Source organism: Papio anubis, chromosome 1, assembly GCF_008728515.1.
Source record: "Papio anubis isolate 15944 chromosome 1, Panubis1.0, whole genome shotgun sequence".
Lineage (NCBI taxonomy): Eukaryota > Metazoa > Chordata > Mammalia > Primates > Cercopithecidae > Papio > Papio anubis.
This window is the reverse complement of record NC_044976.1, coordinates 173252702-173268526: the sequence shown is the minus strand read 5'-3', so window position 1 is coordinate 173268526 and position 15825 is coordinate 173252702. Positions and strand designations below refer to the sequence as shown.

The 15825-nt window shown below is 35.0% G+C and overlaps 1 long non-coding RNA gene and 1 pseudogene across 1 annotated transcript in view; one reads left to right on the top strand and one right to left on the bottom strand.

Moving 5' to 3' along the window:
• The window catches only part of LOC108582877, a 28252-nt gene extending 24546 nt beyond the window's left edge, over positions 1-3706 (bottom strand). Inside the window, exon 1 of the long non-coding RNA XR_004179441.1 lies at positions 51-3706. This is a non-coding gene — a long non-coding RNA (uncharacterized LOC108582877). The remainder of the gene's footprint in view (positions 1-50) is intronic.
• Positions 3707-6224: 2518 nt separating this feature from the next.
• On the top strand, positions 6225-10282 carry LOC116275361 (annotated as a pseudogene).
• The last annotated feature ends 5543 nt before the right edge of the window (positions 10283-15825 follow it).

Below are 15825 nucleotides of genomic sequence, written 5' to 3'. Positions count from 1 at the left end.
TTTTATTATTATTACATTGTAACGTATAATGAAATAATTATACAACTCACCATATGTAGAATGAGTGGGAGCCCTGAGCTTGTTTTCCAGCAACTAGATGGTCCATCTGGAGGCAATGGGACACAGTGACACCCAAAGTGTGTTGCTATGTCTAGTCTACTCCATAATCTTGTTTTGGTTGCTGTCACTGCAGAAACTCCTTCTTCACAAAGATAGGACGTTGGAAATAGAAGAAGGCTTTTCAGTGCTTTTGTGGCAATCTAAAGAGTATTTCTCTTTGACTTTAATCCAGGATGTATGGAGATTGTAAGTCTCAAATACACTTTTGGGGTTGCTTTCATCTGCGATTTCAAGCAATTGATCATCTTCTAGAAGACAAAGTCCATTCACCTGGCTTATTCACAAACGGTTAGTGCATCCATCCCCCCCCAGTTTGGGGGTCTTTTGCGGTTAGAAAATAATGCTCATATTCTTCTGAAAGCTGAGATAGGTGATCATGCACCTGCTGGGAGAAAGAAGGCCCTGGTTCAGTCTCTTTCAAAATCTCTGCTAATGTTTGAAACATGTTAAAAATCCCAGTGTTCGCTCATCACTCCCATAATTCTGGTTTGGATTTGATTGCAGCCACTTTATCTGCTGACTTGAACACAGTTATTCTCTCCCAAAGTGACAGATTGAGTTCATTGAGCAAGTTGAATGTATCACACAAATAAGCAAGTTTTGTAACCATTCTGTGTCACTGAAATATGCTGCTAGTAGTGACTGTTTTTCTAAAAGAAATCTCTGGAGTGGTCCTTGTAACTCAAAAACTCATGCCAGTGATCGACCTTCAGAAAGCCATCTCACTCCTATGTGTAAGAGAAATGTGTGTGCTCTGCATTCATCTCCTCATAGAGCTGCACAAACAGATGCGAGTTAAAGGCATGTATAATACTTCAATATGGTTAATACTTTTAATCATATCCTATCAAACATTATTAAGTTCTGGTGACATTTTTAGACTAGCAAGCATTTCTCTATGGATGATAGTGTGTAGACCCACATTCAGAAGTGACCTCTTTAACCCCAGTAAGGAAACCAGACGGCCATCCAGTCATGACAGCTGCTCCATCTGTGCATACACTGACGGAAAATGACCAGTTCTGTTTTCCTGATATGTAATCATTCAAAGACATGAATTGTTCTGCAGTTGTGGTGTTGTTTGCCAACAAAAGTACACATAACATATTTTCATGAACATCCTTTAGAAAAATATAGCACACAAAACAAACATTGTTGCCTTGTTGTCAACATTGGTAGATTCATCAGTCTGAATTGTGTATTACGGTAACTCATTTAATCTTCTCTAACGATTGTGCCTCAATATCCTCTCCTATTTCATCAATTCACTTAATTATTGTGCTAGCTAAAATAGGAACATGTGCCACCCTTTGAAGTGCAACCTCTCCAAAAATTCATGGCAAATATCCTTAGCAGCAGCCAGGATCAACTCTTCACCAATAATAAAGGGCTTCTTAGCTTTAGCAAAGCGATTAGCCACTAAGAATGATGCTCTCAGTGCAGACACATTTAATGAAGTGGTGGCCTTCAATAATTGCTTCTGTTCTTCATGTTCACATTTCTTTTCTTTGAAAAACTCCAAAGGCTTGTCTTTTATTGCAAGGTGTTTGTCTTCTTGCAGAGCAACATGTGGTGAGCAGTTTTGAAGCTTTCATGGCTTCATTGGATAGCCAGTCACCACATATTATAGAGAGAGGGCCTGGAGAATGTGAATCACCTGTTGGAATGAACTTATAATTTAGGTAGGACTATTGGTGTTTTCTTTTAAATGCAGCTTTCTTTTTGTTGGCAGTCTTAGAGTCTTCTGCTGTCTCATCATTGGGTCTTTTTCCCTTTTCAAAGAATCTCTCCAGTGATACTTATTTTTTACTCATTTGGGCTAGGGTTAGCTTGTGGGCTTACCAAAACTGTGACTGAGACAATTGCATAGTGTGGGAAAGAGACATGGATGGAAGTGGTAAATAAAGTAATGAGTGGGCCACACGTGGACTAAACTAAGTGTTGGATTCTGACTTAAAGCGTGCCACCAGATGCAGCTGTACAATTGAAGTCCTTTAACTCACTGACCATTATAAAGCCTGCCACCAGATGCAGCCTGTCACTTGCCACTCACTCATAAGAGTTTTGATATGAATCTGCAAGAAGTTGACTTATCATTGTCTCTGTGTAGTCAAACTTCTCGGCTAATGGTAATTTGTATTAGCATCACTGCCTCTGCTCCACCTCAGATCATCAGGCATTAGATTCTCATTAGGAGCATGCAATTGAGATCCCTTGCATGCACAGTTTGCAATAGGGATCATGCTCCTATGAATATCTAATGCTGCTATTGGTCTGACAGGTGGTAATGCAAGCAATAGAGAACAGCTGTAAATAAAGATGAAACTTTGCTCACTCACCCACCACTCACCTCCTGCTGTGTGGCCTGGTTCCTAATGGGCCACAGACCAGTACAGGTCTGTGCCCAAGATGTTGGGGACCCTTGTTATACAGGACACAGTAATTCACAGGTTTTTGTGTGGGATAGAGAAGTAGATGTGTAGTATCTTCTGGAGGCAAGAAGATACAGGGAAAGTCAATAACCAGGTAATTACTCACTAAAGCAACCTCTCCTATGGTTACTTTAATGTGGCATATTATCTAACTTCACACTTGGGAAATATAGAAGGATATGCTGTTGTTTGGTCAGACACCTGAATAAGCAGAAGCAAAAGATGTATCAAATATGAGTGCAAAATAAATATAGTACATACATGAGTAAAAGTAACACCTTATAAGATAATTAGGGGATTCAAGCAGAGGAACACATCTTAGAGATAAAATGGAGTTAAAAATTTAATTTTGGGCATGTCATTTCAGGTGAATATAGAAGATTTGTAAAAGTATTGTAAAAGGTTGTCCAGTGAAATAGTATATAAGTTTCAATCTCAAGAAAGAGAATAGAGCTTAATATATTAATTTTAAAGAAATATTTATGTAGTTGATGGATATATGTACTGATATTCATGTAAATGATACATTATTGGTGAAACTGTCAAGGAATAATACATATTAGAAAAGAATGGTGTATCCAAGTAAAATCTGGAGTAGTCCTGGATATAGCATCTATCTTTCCACCTTATAATTCTGATCACATATCTGAATTTGCACATAATTCTGATCACATATCTGAATTTTCTAGTAGAGCCGGATACAAAGATTTGAGAAAAAGGAGTGTATCTGGGGACTGAGCCCAGACTACACCAGCAGTGAAGTAGCAGTATGAGAGGGAAGCCAGTGTTGTGTTATCAGAGGAGTCTTCCCAACAGCAGCTTGATCTTGAGGAACTCTGGAAGATTCAGTATTTATGCAACAACTCCAATGGATAACATTTTGAGAAACTTTTTAACATAAATATTTTGCCATATCATATTGAGAGATATTTAGAGAAATTCTCATAATTTCATGACATGGATAATAAAGTAACAAACAAGTGGATATAGCTTTTCTAAACATAACTACTTATAACAATTTAAGGCATGTATATACACATATACACACATATAGAGAGAGAGATATATATGTAAGTGCATGTATTTACCTAATTATATGTAGTCATGTTTTTATTTTTCTATTGAAGTGTTTTTGGAACAGTCTTCTGGGTTCATAAATATTGTTTATAATAATTATTAAAAGCAAAATTGAAATTTTATTTTCTTTTAATAACTTGTGTTTTATAAAATTGAATTTTATTTGCTTTTAATAAGCTTAACTACATAATAGTGTTTACTTATCCATTTCCCTTTTGTTGACTATTTTGTTTTATTTTTCTTCCAAGTGTTAACAAATAGCATCACAATAAACATTCTTAAGTATAATTCTTCATTCTTATCTCTCTTTATTCTCTTGAATATATTCCTAAATGAGAGGTATAGATTATTATCTAGATGGTTACACATATTTTAAGGTAGTTTGATTCCATAACAGCAGTCTATTAAAACACACAACAGTCTATTAACAGCAGTCTATTTCTAACAGCAGTATATTAAAACACACAAATCAGATCTTTGTACTTCTTTATATCAGATGAGCTGCAAACAGTTTTGATATACAACCTGTTAAGTAGAATGCTTTGATCAACTATAGTTATTTAAAATTATACACATTTATTACTATATGAAAATAATTTATAAATCATAATATAGTACATAAAATGAAGACATTAATATAAAATTAACATGAGATTCCTAGTATTTTCCTAAACATTTTTGATACTATTTTAGACCCTATCTTTTCCACATTTTTTATTTCCACTATTGGTCCTCACTTTCATCTATAAGTCTTATAATTTATGTAATGGAACACAAGAAAAGTTAGCAAATGAGAATGTCAGTTTTAGGGCAACTATTTGTAGGTTTAACATGATGATATTAATTATCATAAGAACTCTTTGTTTAATGTTTCAGAGTTTACAATGTATTTGTACACAAAAACATCTCATTTATTCTTCACATGTAGTTTACTATCTTAGCAGAAAAGTAAGTATTATCATCCCCCTTTGAAAATTAATACAATTAAGATTCAGGAAGCTCAAATGTCTTTCTTGGCCATACAACCAATGATAATATACCTCATTTTCATAATAAGACCTTTCAAGTACTGGGTGTTTGTCTGAAATCGGGGCTTAAAATCAGAGTTCCCTGGGTTATAGAAGCAGTATGAAAAGGACTGATAAATCCAAGCACAAGATTGTGCTGAATATGGTCAAGAACATGGCGCTTAAAACTGGGGGTTGCAGAGGACCTAGGTCAAGAAGTGGATCTGGAGTAAAGGTGATGAAACAGCAGATCAGATAGGACACAGGCAACACTGAAAGGCAATGCAGAGTAACGAACCAAGTACAGAACTCCTATGCGAGTGGTTGTTAAAAGAGTATGTGTGTGTGTGCGTGTGTGTGTGTGTGTGTTTAGGAAACACACAGTCTCTGGATCAGAAAACAAACAGTTTATCGCTCATGGAGAATCAGAGTGCCTTTTCCCCCCAAACCCTGATTCTCCCTCATGGAGTGACACAGTGAGAGCCAAATGTCCAGTCATTTGTGCGTCACAGGAACCCTGCCATTATGTGATCCAGACCTCACAGACAGCAGCTGGTGTGCGGGCCCAACCTCCCCTTAACTGAAAGAAAGATGCCTAGAGTTTTACTGCCCTGGGATGTGAGAAAATGACTCTAGGGCAGGTGAGTTTTTTCATCTCTGTGGAGTAATATTCTATCAATTGCTAAGGCTTGTCAGTGCTTTTTTGGTCAGAAAGCCCAGGCCTTGAAGAAACAAAAACATTTACAAAGAATTGTTCCCTAAAACTGGTGACCACAGAAGCAAGGAAGGAGAATGCATCTTGACCAAAGCCTCCAGATTTGGTATTTGTCAGATATTTCCTAGATTGCTTGTTAAGCTCCTTGACTACGAAAAAGTCCTTGTTTCAGTCCATTCTTGTAATGTTTTTATTTTCATTAACTTTATCGTTTCCTCTCAATTTTGTCTTTATTCAGTTGCACTTCCACAAAATATTCATTTTACCTGCTGTGAAGATTGTTGTAGATATGGTCACCACATTGAAAATGTACTTTCACTTCCTATTGCTTGAGCCCAACTACTGGCTGTTCATTTCCAGGTACTCTTAAAGGGACAGCAGCATTGAGACCACCTCTGAGATCTGTGGTCTGGATTTCTGATGTAACAAAGGAACAAGGGCTTTCCCCTTGTTCCTATAAGGAGGGGGTCATGCAATTGGTCCAATCACCATGGGGCGGGGGGGGGGGGGGGGCTACATATTTCGATGCTGTATTTGATCCAAAGCATCTTTTTCTTTCCCTTCAAGAAGTTTTGATAACTTAGCTCAAAATGTTATGGGCATCTATGCACCTTAAAAACAGCAAGCTATCAATGAATATGCTAAGTCAGTTATGAGCTCATGACCACAAGTCATTACTATTTAAAAATTACGAAGTGTATCATATTTTTAAATACAAGACTTTTTTTTTTTTGAGATGGAGTTTCATTCTTGTCGCCTAGGCTGGAGTGAAATACAAGACTATTATTAAGCATTATTAACAAAAGTACTATTTTGCTTATCAGAGTTGAGTGGTAGTTTTAACAAGTTATTTTCTGTGAAAGCTTTAACAAGATGAAAGGACTTACAACACTGTCAGACACAGCTAAGAAAAACTTAGAAATAACTGACAAAAAAGGAGGCCCAAGAGACTTTATCCATTCATCCTTACCACCACAAATACTGTCTGACAGCATATCTAGTTTCTCTGATGTTCAGTACAAGAAACTACGTATCTGACACTGGATTTTTATAGGTAAATACAAGAGTTTCTTGTTGTAAAATGGTCTCTTGAGAAGTTTACAATACCTAGGTGTCACTTTCAAGTAGAAACAAAGCCTCAAAAATTTAACTAACTGCAACTGTATACATTTTACCATTTTCCTACCTCTTACTGTGAAATTTGTAAAAAATAAATACAGGATACATTTTATTCCCTTATGGCTGTTTATAGTTTTATGTATATAATAATACTGAGTAAAATGTTAATGAATCCCACGGTTGAATAAAAATAGATTTTGTTATTAACCAAATAAAATTTTAGATAAACTATTCTTAATATGTGAACAAACAAAAATAGACTTCATTCAATATACTTTCTTTTGTTTAGTGTATTAGAAAATACCTTGATTTCGTACACTTTTACAAGATGGAAAGTAGATGAATTTGATTGAGTTTACCATGCAAAAAAAAATGATATTTGTTTGTTGATTTTGTTAGTTCACTAACCAAATTATTTATTATTCATATTGCATAAAGCATAAAAGCTTTCTAGAAAGTTGTAAGGATTTTGCTTCTCATTTACATAATTCTTAGCACATAGAAATTTTAAAATAAACATTAGTTATTATATTCATTGCTATATTAATCTATTTCTTCCACTAATGCTCTGCATGTCATGCACGCCTCCATTTTCAGAGAACATTCTATACTGATACTCAGTTTTGTATAGTTTTATTTTCTTATTCTCTGTTGTTTCCATTTCATTAATATTAGTGTTTAATAAGGATCAAGTTTTGCAATGAAATGATTGACACATTCCCAACTCAAATGCTCGTGACTCCCCAGTGCCTATCCTGGTGCCATTCTCCTATGTCGCATAAAGTTGTTCTGCTCCTTTCTAGGACAGCTCAAAAGTGCAAGGGATTTACTCTATTCATGAGACTTCTCAATAGCAGAGGGAAGAGAGACCATACATCTGTGTCCAGGCTTTCCTCTCCCTCAGTCAGACCATTCTGGGGCATGATCTCCATGATATCTCAGAGGCCCCCTTGCTGGATGAAGCCCTCGTTGCCCACAATGATAATCTACACCTTAACCCACGCTTTAGGGGTATTTCTCCTTTTTGGATTATATTTTCTTTTTTTCCAACTGGAAATTGCTTGAATCCCTATTCAAATATACTATTTGCCCTCCACGTCCTTATTGCTGGGTCAGCTTTTAAGAGGAATCCAATCTAAAAGAATCTCCATGACACTAAATTCAATATATATACTTTGACTTTTACTTTGCTTTTGAGTTATGTTTGATATACTTGACAATTTCTGTATTTGGAGAACACTATTTTCTTTCGTTTCATTGACACCACATCCCCCTGGTTTTCCTTCTATAACTCGAATCTGTTTATTTCTTGTCAGTCTTTTACCTGGAGGGTTCTGTACTGTGTCCTTTTCTCTTTCTACGATTCACTCTTTATGGCCTTCTTATTCTGAATCTCCAAATACTATCTCTGGATATGTCACTATTAACTGTCTACTTTCACACTACACATGTCTTTTAGGTTTCTTTTATTTATTTATTTACTATTTATTTATTTATTTTTGATGTGGAGTCTTGCTCTGTCGCCCGGGCTAGAGTGCAGTGGCGCGATCTCGGCTCACTGCAAGCTCGCCTCCCGGGTTCACGCCATTCTCCTGCCTCAGCCTCCCGAATAGCTGGGACTACAGGCGCCCGCCACCTCGCCCGGCTAATTTTTTTGTATTTTTAGTAGAGATGGGGTTTGACCGTGTTAGCCAGGATGGTCTCCATCTCCTGATCTTGTGATCCACCCACGTTGGCCCCTCAAAGTGCTGGGATTACAGGCGTGAGCCACCGAGCCCGGCCATCTTTTAGGTTCTGTACCCAAATTATCAACATATTTTAGAAAAGCATTGATAACAGAATTTTGAGATGTTTATTGCCTGCAATCTTGCTGTCTTCTGGTATTTATTTTTCTCTACCACGCACCACCTTTATTCTCAAAAGCAAAATGATAGGCATAGATATTGTCTCCTTCTCATTCACATCCCACATTTAATCAATTATCAAATCCTACTTAATAAAGGTTCTATATGTGGTTTATGTGTGTGTGAGTGTGTTTTCACTTTTTTAAGGTTTTGCTTTTAATTAATATGGAATAATTACAGAATAATTATACATATATATGGAGTACATTGTGATGCCTCACATTAAGCAGGTGCTGTGATCATCTGTATAACAACGTTTGCCAGTTCCAGAGTATGAATTGAGAATGTGGGAAGTAATTTCTTGAGCCCATAGTAATGTGATTCGGGTTGTTCTCTTTTTTTCATAACAGAAATATTGATATAGAAAGGTAATACTGAATATTATATGTAGATACAATCTTAGGATGTTTACTTTCTTTTCTAAATTTTAACTATGTTGTCTAAATGGTAAAGTCATATAGTTGGCCATAAATACACTTGAAAATGATGGCCTGTGTTTTTCTGGCACCAGTAGAAAAGTATCAAGGCATGAAGACTTGGCTACGCCTAAAGGCCCTAGGTTTATTTCTGCATCTCAGTAATGGTGTTTACTTCTTAAGCATACCACTTTGCTACCTCTTGCTTTGAAAAAGCACAGATAGTGCATACATAATAGGCATAATGAAAATATTTAATTTTTTACTTTTTTATTCTTTCTTACTCCTTTTTAAAGTTTTACATTTTTTTTTACAAATTTAGGAGGAACATGTAAAAGTTTGTCACATGTATGTAATTAGTGATTAAGCTAGGATATGTAGGGTTTTCATTACCTGTGTACAATATATTTTTGTTAACTCTATTCACCCTACTTTACTATCAAGTATCAATTTTAGTCTTTCTGGCTTTCTGAGCAGCATCATGATGGCTGCTGTCAAAAACAAGCACCTCACAAAAGGTGGCAAAAAGGAGCCAAGGAGGAATGGTTGATCCATTTTTTAAGAAAAATTGTGTGATGTAAAAGCACCTGTTATGTTCAATATAAGAAATATCGGAAAGACACTAGTCACCAGAGCTCAAGTAAATAATACCATCTGACAGCATCAAGGGTCATATGTTTGAAGTGAGTCTTGCTGATCTGCAGAATAATGAAGTTGAATTTGGAAAATTCAAGCTGATTCCTGAAGATGTTCATGTCAAAAACTTCCTAACTTCTATGGCATGAATCTTACCCGCGATAAAATGTGTTCCACAGTAAAAATTGGCAGATCATGATTAAAGTTTCTTTCAATGTGAAGACTATTGATGTGAATTTGTTTTATCTGTTCTGTATTGGTTTTACTAAAACATGCAAAAATTAGTTATGAGACGTCTTAGGATCAGCACCAATGGGTCCACCAAATCCAGAAAAAGGTGATGGAAATCATGACCTGAGAAGAGCGACAAATGACTTGAAAGAAGTGGCCAGTAAATTGATTCCATACAGAATTGCAAAGTATGTAAGAAAAGCCTTGTCAATCTATTTATCCTCGCCATGATGTCTTTTTTAGAAAAGTAAAAATGCTGAAGGAGCCCAAGTTTGAATTGGGAAACTCATGGAGCTTCATGGTGAAGGTAGTAGTTCTGGAAAAGCTATTGTGGATGAGATAGTTGCTAAAGTTTAACAAGTTTATGGGTATGACCAACTCTTCCAAGAATCTGTTTAAGGTTGAGACTTTTAATAGTGTAAATAAAAAGTCCCATTTGTGATAAAAACAACACATGGACCTTAAATTTTCTATCTAACTATACGTTCTTATACCCTTTAACCTACTTCTCTTTAGTCTCCTCTCTACCCTCAATTCACCCTTCTCAGTCTGTTATCTATTCTGTTATCTATCTTTCCACTACTTACCTCTATGTAATCTTTTTTTTTTTTTTTAACTCATAAGTGAGAACATGCAATATTTTTCTTTTAGTGCCTGGCTTATTTCACTTAGGATAATGACCTCCAGTTCCATCCATGTTGATGCAAATGACATTAATTTGCTCTTTTTAATGGCCAAGTCGCATTTCATTGTGTATATGTACCACATTTTCTTTACCCATTCATCTGTTGGTAGACACTCAGGTTGATGTGTATTTGGTATTTTAAGTGCCCCTGCAATAAACATGTGAGTGCAGGCGTCACTTTGATTTATTAGTTTGTTTTCCTTTGGGTTGATATCTAGTAGTGGCATTGCTGTATCAAATGGTAATTCTAGTTTTAGAAATCAAGAAATTTCCCTGCTATTCTTCATAGTGACTGTACTGATTTACATTCCCACCAATTGTATTTAAGAGTTCCCTTTTCTCCACATTCTCACCATCATCTGTTATTTTTTGGTCTTTTTAGATGCCTAATAGACATTCTGGCTGGAATAAGAGGATATCTCTTTCATTTTTCATTTGCATTTATCTGATGATTAGAGATATGAAGCATTTTTTTTTTATATACCCGTTGGCCATTTGTATGTCTTCTTTTCAGAATGTCTATTTGTGTCTTCTGCTTACTTTTTAACCTGATTGGGAATTTTTTTGTAATTTATTGAGATGTTTGAGTTCCTCAAATATTATAAAGATTAGCCCCCTGTCAGAGTAATAGTGTGCAGATATTTTCTCACATTCAACAGATAGTTTCTTCACCCTGGGTTATTTATTTTGCTTTGTAGAACTTATTTAGTTTAATTAAGTCCTTTCTATTTGTCTATTTTTGTTTTTGTTGCCTGTGCTTTTGAGGTCTTAGTAACAAATTTTTTACCTAGACCAATGTGCAGAAGAGTTTTGCTTTAGTTGTCTACTAGTATTTTTATACTTTCAGATCTTATATTTAAATCTTTAATTTATTTTGAGTTAATGTCTATCTGATGAGAGATAAGAGTTCAGTTTTATTCTTCTGAAACCAATTTTCTTAGCACATTTATTGAAGAGAGTGTATTTTCCCCAGTGTAAGTTTTTGTCCGATTTGTCAAAGATTAGTTGGTTGTAAATGTGTGGCTTTATTTCAGGGTTCTCTATACTGTTCCATTGGTCTATGTATCTATTATTAGACCAATACTGTGCTGCTTTGATTATGATGGCCTTGTAATCTTGTAATATATTTTGAAGTTAGGTTAATATGATGCCTCTAGATATCTCCTTTTTGCTCAGGATTGATTTGGTTATTTGGGGTTTTTTGTTGTTGTTGTTGCTTTATACTAGTTCTAGATTTTTTTTTACCTTTGTGTAAAAGAATGTGAGCATTTTTTATAGAGATTGAATTAAGTCTGTAGATTGCTTTGAGCAGTATGATCATTTTAGTGACATTAATTCTTCTGCTCCATAACCATAAGAAGCTTTTCTATTTTTTGGTGTTCCCTTCAATTTCTTTAATCAGCATTTTGTTTATTTTCCTAATAAAGCTATTTTACCTCCTTTGTTAATTTTATTGCCAGGAATATTTTTGGCAGCTTTTATAAGTGAGATTAGCTTATTGATTGTTTCAGCTACATTCTTACTAATGTATAGAAATGCTACTGATCTGGCCACAGTGGCTTACAACTGTAATCCCAGCACTTTGGGAAGCCGAGGTGGGCAGATCACTTGAGGTCAACATGGTGAAACCACATCTCCACTAAGATAAAAATACAAAAATCAACCCAGCATAGTGGCACATGCCTGTAATTCCAGCTACTCAGGAGACTGAGGCAGGAGAATAATTTGAACCCGGGAGGCAGAGGTTGCAGTGAGCTGAGATGCTAAGATTGTGCTTTCAGGGAATGGAAGGGGAGGAGAAGGGAGGGGACGGGAGGGGACAGGAGCGGAGGGGAGGGGAGGAGAGAAGGGAAGGGAAGGGAAAAAGAGAAGAGAAGGGAAGGGTAGTGAAGGGAGAAAGAAATGCTATTGGTCTTTGTAGGTTGACTTTCTATCCTGCAACTTTACTGAATTAATTAATCAAATATAAGATATTTTTGGTGGAGTCTAGGTTTTTCTAGATATAACATCATATAATCAGCAAAGAGGGACACTTTGACTGTCTCTTTTTCTATTTGGATGCCCTTTCTTCTTCTTTTTTTTTTTTTTTTCTTGAGATGGAGTCTTGCTCTGTTGCCCAAGCTGGAATGTAATGCCGCAATCTTGGCCCGCTGCAACTTCCGCCTCCTAGACCCAAGCAGTTCTCCTGCCTCAGCCTCCTGAGTAGCTGGGATTACAGGCATGTGCCACCGTGCCCAGCTAATTTTTGTATTTTTAGTTAGAGATGGGGTTTCACCATGTTGTCCAGGCTGGTCTTGAACTCCGGACCTCAGGTGATCCACCCACCTCAGGCTCCCAAGTGCTGGGATTACAGGCGTGAGTCACTGTGCCCATCCGCCCTTTATTTTTCTTTTGCCTGATTTCTCTGGCTAGGACTTTAAGTGCTTTGCTTGACATGAATGCTGAAAGTGTTCATCCTTGTCTTGTTCTGGTAATTACATGAAAGGCTTTCAACATTTCCCCATTTCATATGATGTTAGCTGCTGGTTTGATATACATGGCTTTTATTATTTTGAAGTATTTTTCCTTCTAGGCATAGTTTGTTGAGAAATTTTGTCATGAATACATGTTGAATTTTGTCAAATGCTTTTTCTGCATCTATTGAGATGATTGTATGGTCTTTTCCTTCATTCTGTTGACATGATATTGATCTGTGTATGTTGAACCATCCTTGCATCCCCACCATAAATCCCATGTCATTATGGTTTATTATCTTTTTCAAGCGTGGCTGAATTTATTTCGCTAGTATTTTGTTGGTGATTTTTTTCAGTCTATTTTCATCAGGAATATTGACCTATAGTTTCCTTCTTTGTTGAGTCCTTGTCTGGTTTCGGTATCAGGGTAATGCCAGTCTCATGGAATTAGTTAGGAAGAATTTTCTCCTATTTCATTGTTTTTTTTAAATAAAAATCCTCTTTTTGTTGTTGTTGTTGCTGTTATTTGTTCCTTGCAAGAGGATTGGTATTAGTTTTTTGCACATTTGGTGAAATTATTATTGGGAGACATTTTATTATAGATTCAAACTTGCTATTTATTGGTCTGTTCAGATTTTCTATTTCTTCCTGATTCAATCTTGGTAGATCTTATGTTTTCTGTACTTTATCCATTTTCTCTAGGTTTTTCAGTTTATCAGCGTATAGTTGTTGATAGTTGTCTCTTATGACTTTTTTCTACTTATGTGGTATCAGTTGTAATGTCTCCATTTTCATTTCCGATTTTATTTATGTCTTTCTCTTCTTGGTTAGTCAAGCTAGCAATTAATCAGTTTAGTTTGTCTTTCTGAAGAACCAATTTTCTATTTTGCGGACCCGTTGTAATTTTTTAGTGTCTATTTCATTTAGTTATGTTGTGTTTTTTATTGTTATTTTCTTCAGCTAATTTTAGATTTGATTTGTCCTTTCTTTTCTCATTCCTTAAAGTACATTGTTAGACTGTTAATCTGTAATCTTTCTACTTTTTTAATGTTGCAAACTTTTCTCTTAGCACTCCTGTTGCTGTATCACATAGGTTTTGCTATGTTGTGTTTTCAGCTTCCTTTGTTTCAATAAATTTTTTACATTTCCTTCTTAATTTCTTTGTTAGCTCAGTGGTTATTTGAATGTATGTTTTTTTGTTTGTTTGTTTGTTTCTTTTTAATTTCCATGTATTTCTATAATTTTCAGGATTCCTTTTGGTTGTGGTTTCTAGTTTTATTTTCATTGTGGACTTAGAAGATAGTTGATGTGATTTTGAATTTGTTGAGACTTTTTTGGAATCTAACATACGGTCTATCCTGGAAAATGCTCCATGTTCCAGTGAAAATAATATATATTCTCAGTTGTTGGATAGGATGTTCTGTAAATGTCTGTTAGGTCCATTTACTATATAGTCCAGTATAGAGTCAATATTTCTTCATTGATTTTCTATATAGATGATCTATGTAATGGTGAGCGTGGGGTGTTAAATTCTCCCATCATTACTAGATTGCAGTGTATCTCTTTCTATAGATCTCATGATAGTTGCTGTATGAATCTGAATGCTAAGGTTCTTGGAACATATATAATTGTTATATCTTGGAACTATATTGATCTCTTTATTATTATATAGTGACATTTATTGTCTTTTTGATACTGTTTTGATTTAAAGAGTGTTTTATCTGATATAAGTACAGCTACTTCTGCTTGTTTTTGCTTTTTATTTGAATGGAATATTGTTTTCTATCCCTTTATTTTTAGACTGTATGTATTTATTTTTATTCTATTGTTTCTCATTTTGGTTTGGTGGATTTCTGTAATGAGTCATTTCTCTTCCTTTTTGTGTGATTATCAGTGAGTTTTATACTTTCATGTCTGTTCATGATGGTAAATGTTATCCTTTAACTTCTAGGTTTAAGATCCCCTTAGATATTTCTTTTAAGACCTATCAAAATGGTAACAAGTTCCCTCAGCATTTGCTTGTCTGGAAAATATTTTATTTATCTTTCATTTATGAAGGATAATATTGCTGGATATAACCTTCTTAGCTGAAAAATTTTTTTTTCAGTACTTTTAATATATAATTCCATTCTCTTCTAGCCTGTTAAAGCTGCTGTTGAGAGATTTGATATTAGTCTCGGGGAGGTGACTTTGTCTTTCTGTTTTTAGGATTTGCTCTTTATCTTTGACTTCATACATCTGCTTATAATGTTCCACAGAGAAGAAATTTTTGCATTGTATCTGCTTGGGGATCACTGAGCCATTTTCATGTATTATTTTATTCAATACGTTTTCTAATTTTTTGTTATCTCTATGCTCTTGCTGATTCTGATAATTTTAATATTCAATAGCTTTATGCTGTCTTAAATATCACAGAGGCTTTGCTCATTCTTTTTTATTATATTTTCTTTATTTTTGCCTGACTGGGTTATATCAAAAGACCTGTCTTCAAGTTCTGAGATTCTTTTTTCTGCTTAATCAAATCTATTATTGAAACTTTCAAATGTAAAGATAAATATTTCCTTTAATAAATTCTTCACTTCCAGAATTTCTATTTTATTATTCTAAAAACATATTCTAAAATATATATTCTAAAAATGTATATTAGTTTTGAAAAAATACGTCTTTGGTAAGTTTCTCATTTATGTCCTTATTTTTAAAATATGTTTTCTGTATTTTATAGAATTCTCTTTATCCAACTAAGTTTCTTTACAGTTAATGTTTTGAATTCTTTATCTATTATTTTGAGAATTTCTGTTTGGCTAAGGTTTATAGCTGGATAATAATTATGTTCTTTGGAAGTGTCATATTTCCTTTTTTCATGAGTCTTGTGTCCTCACACCTGCACATCTGGTGTAACAGTCACTTCTCCCTATTTTTAAATTACTTTCATAGGAGAAGACTTTTTCCTGAAGATGTATCTATAATGTGGTTTGGATAGGGCATTTGGCTATGATTCGGGATACCTGCAGTAGTGTAGTCTCTTTATGA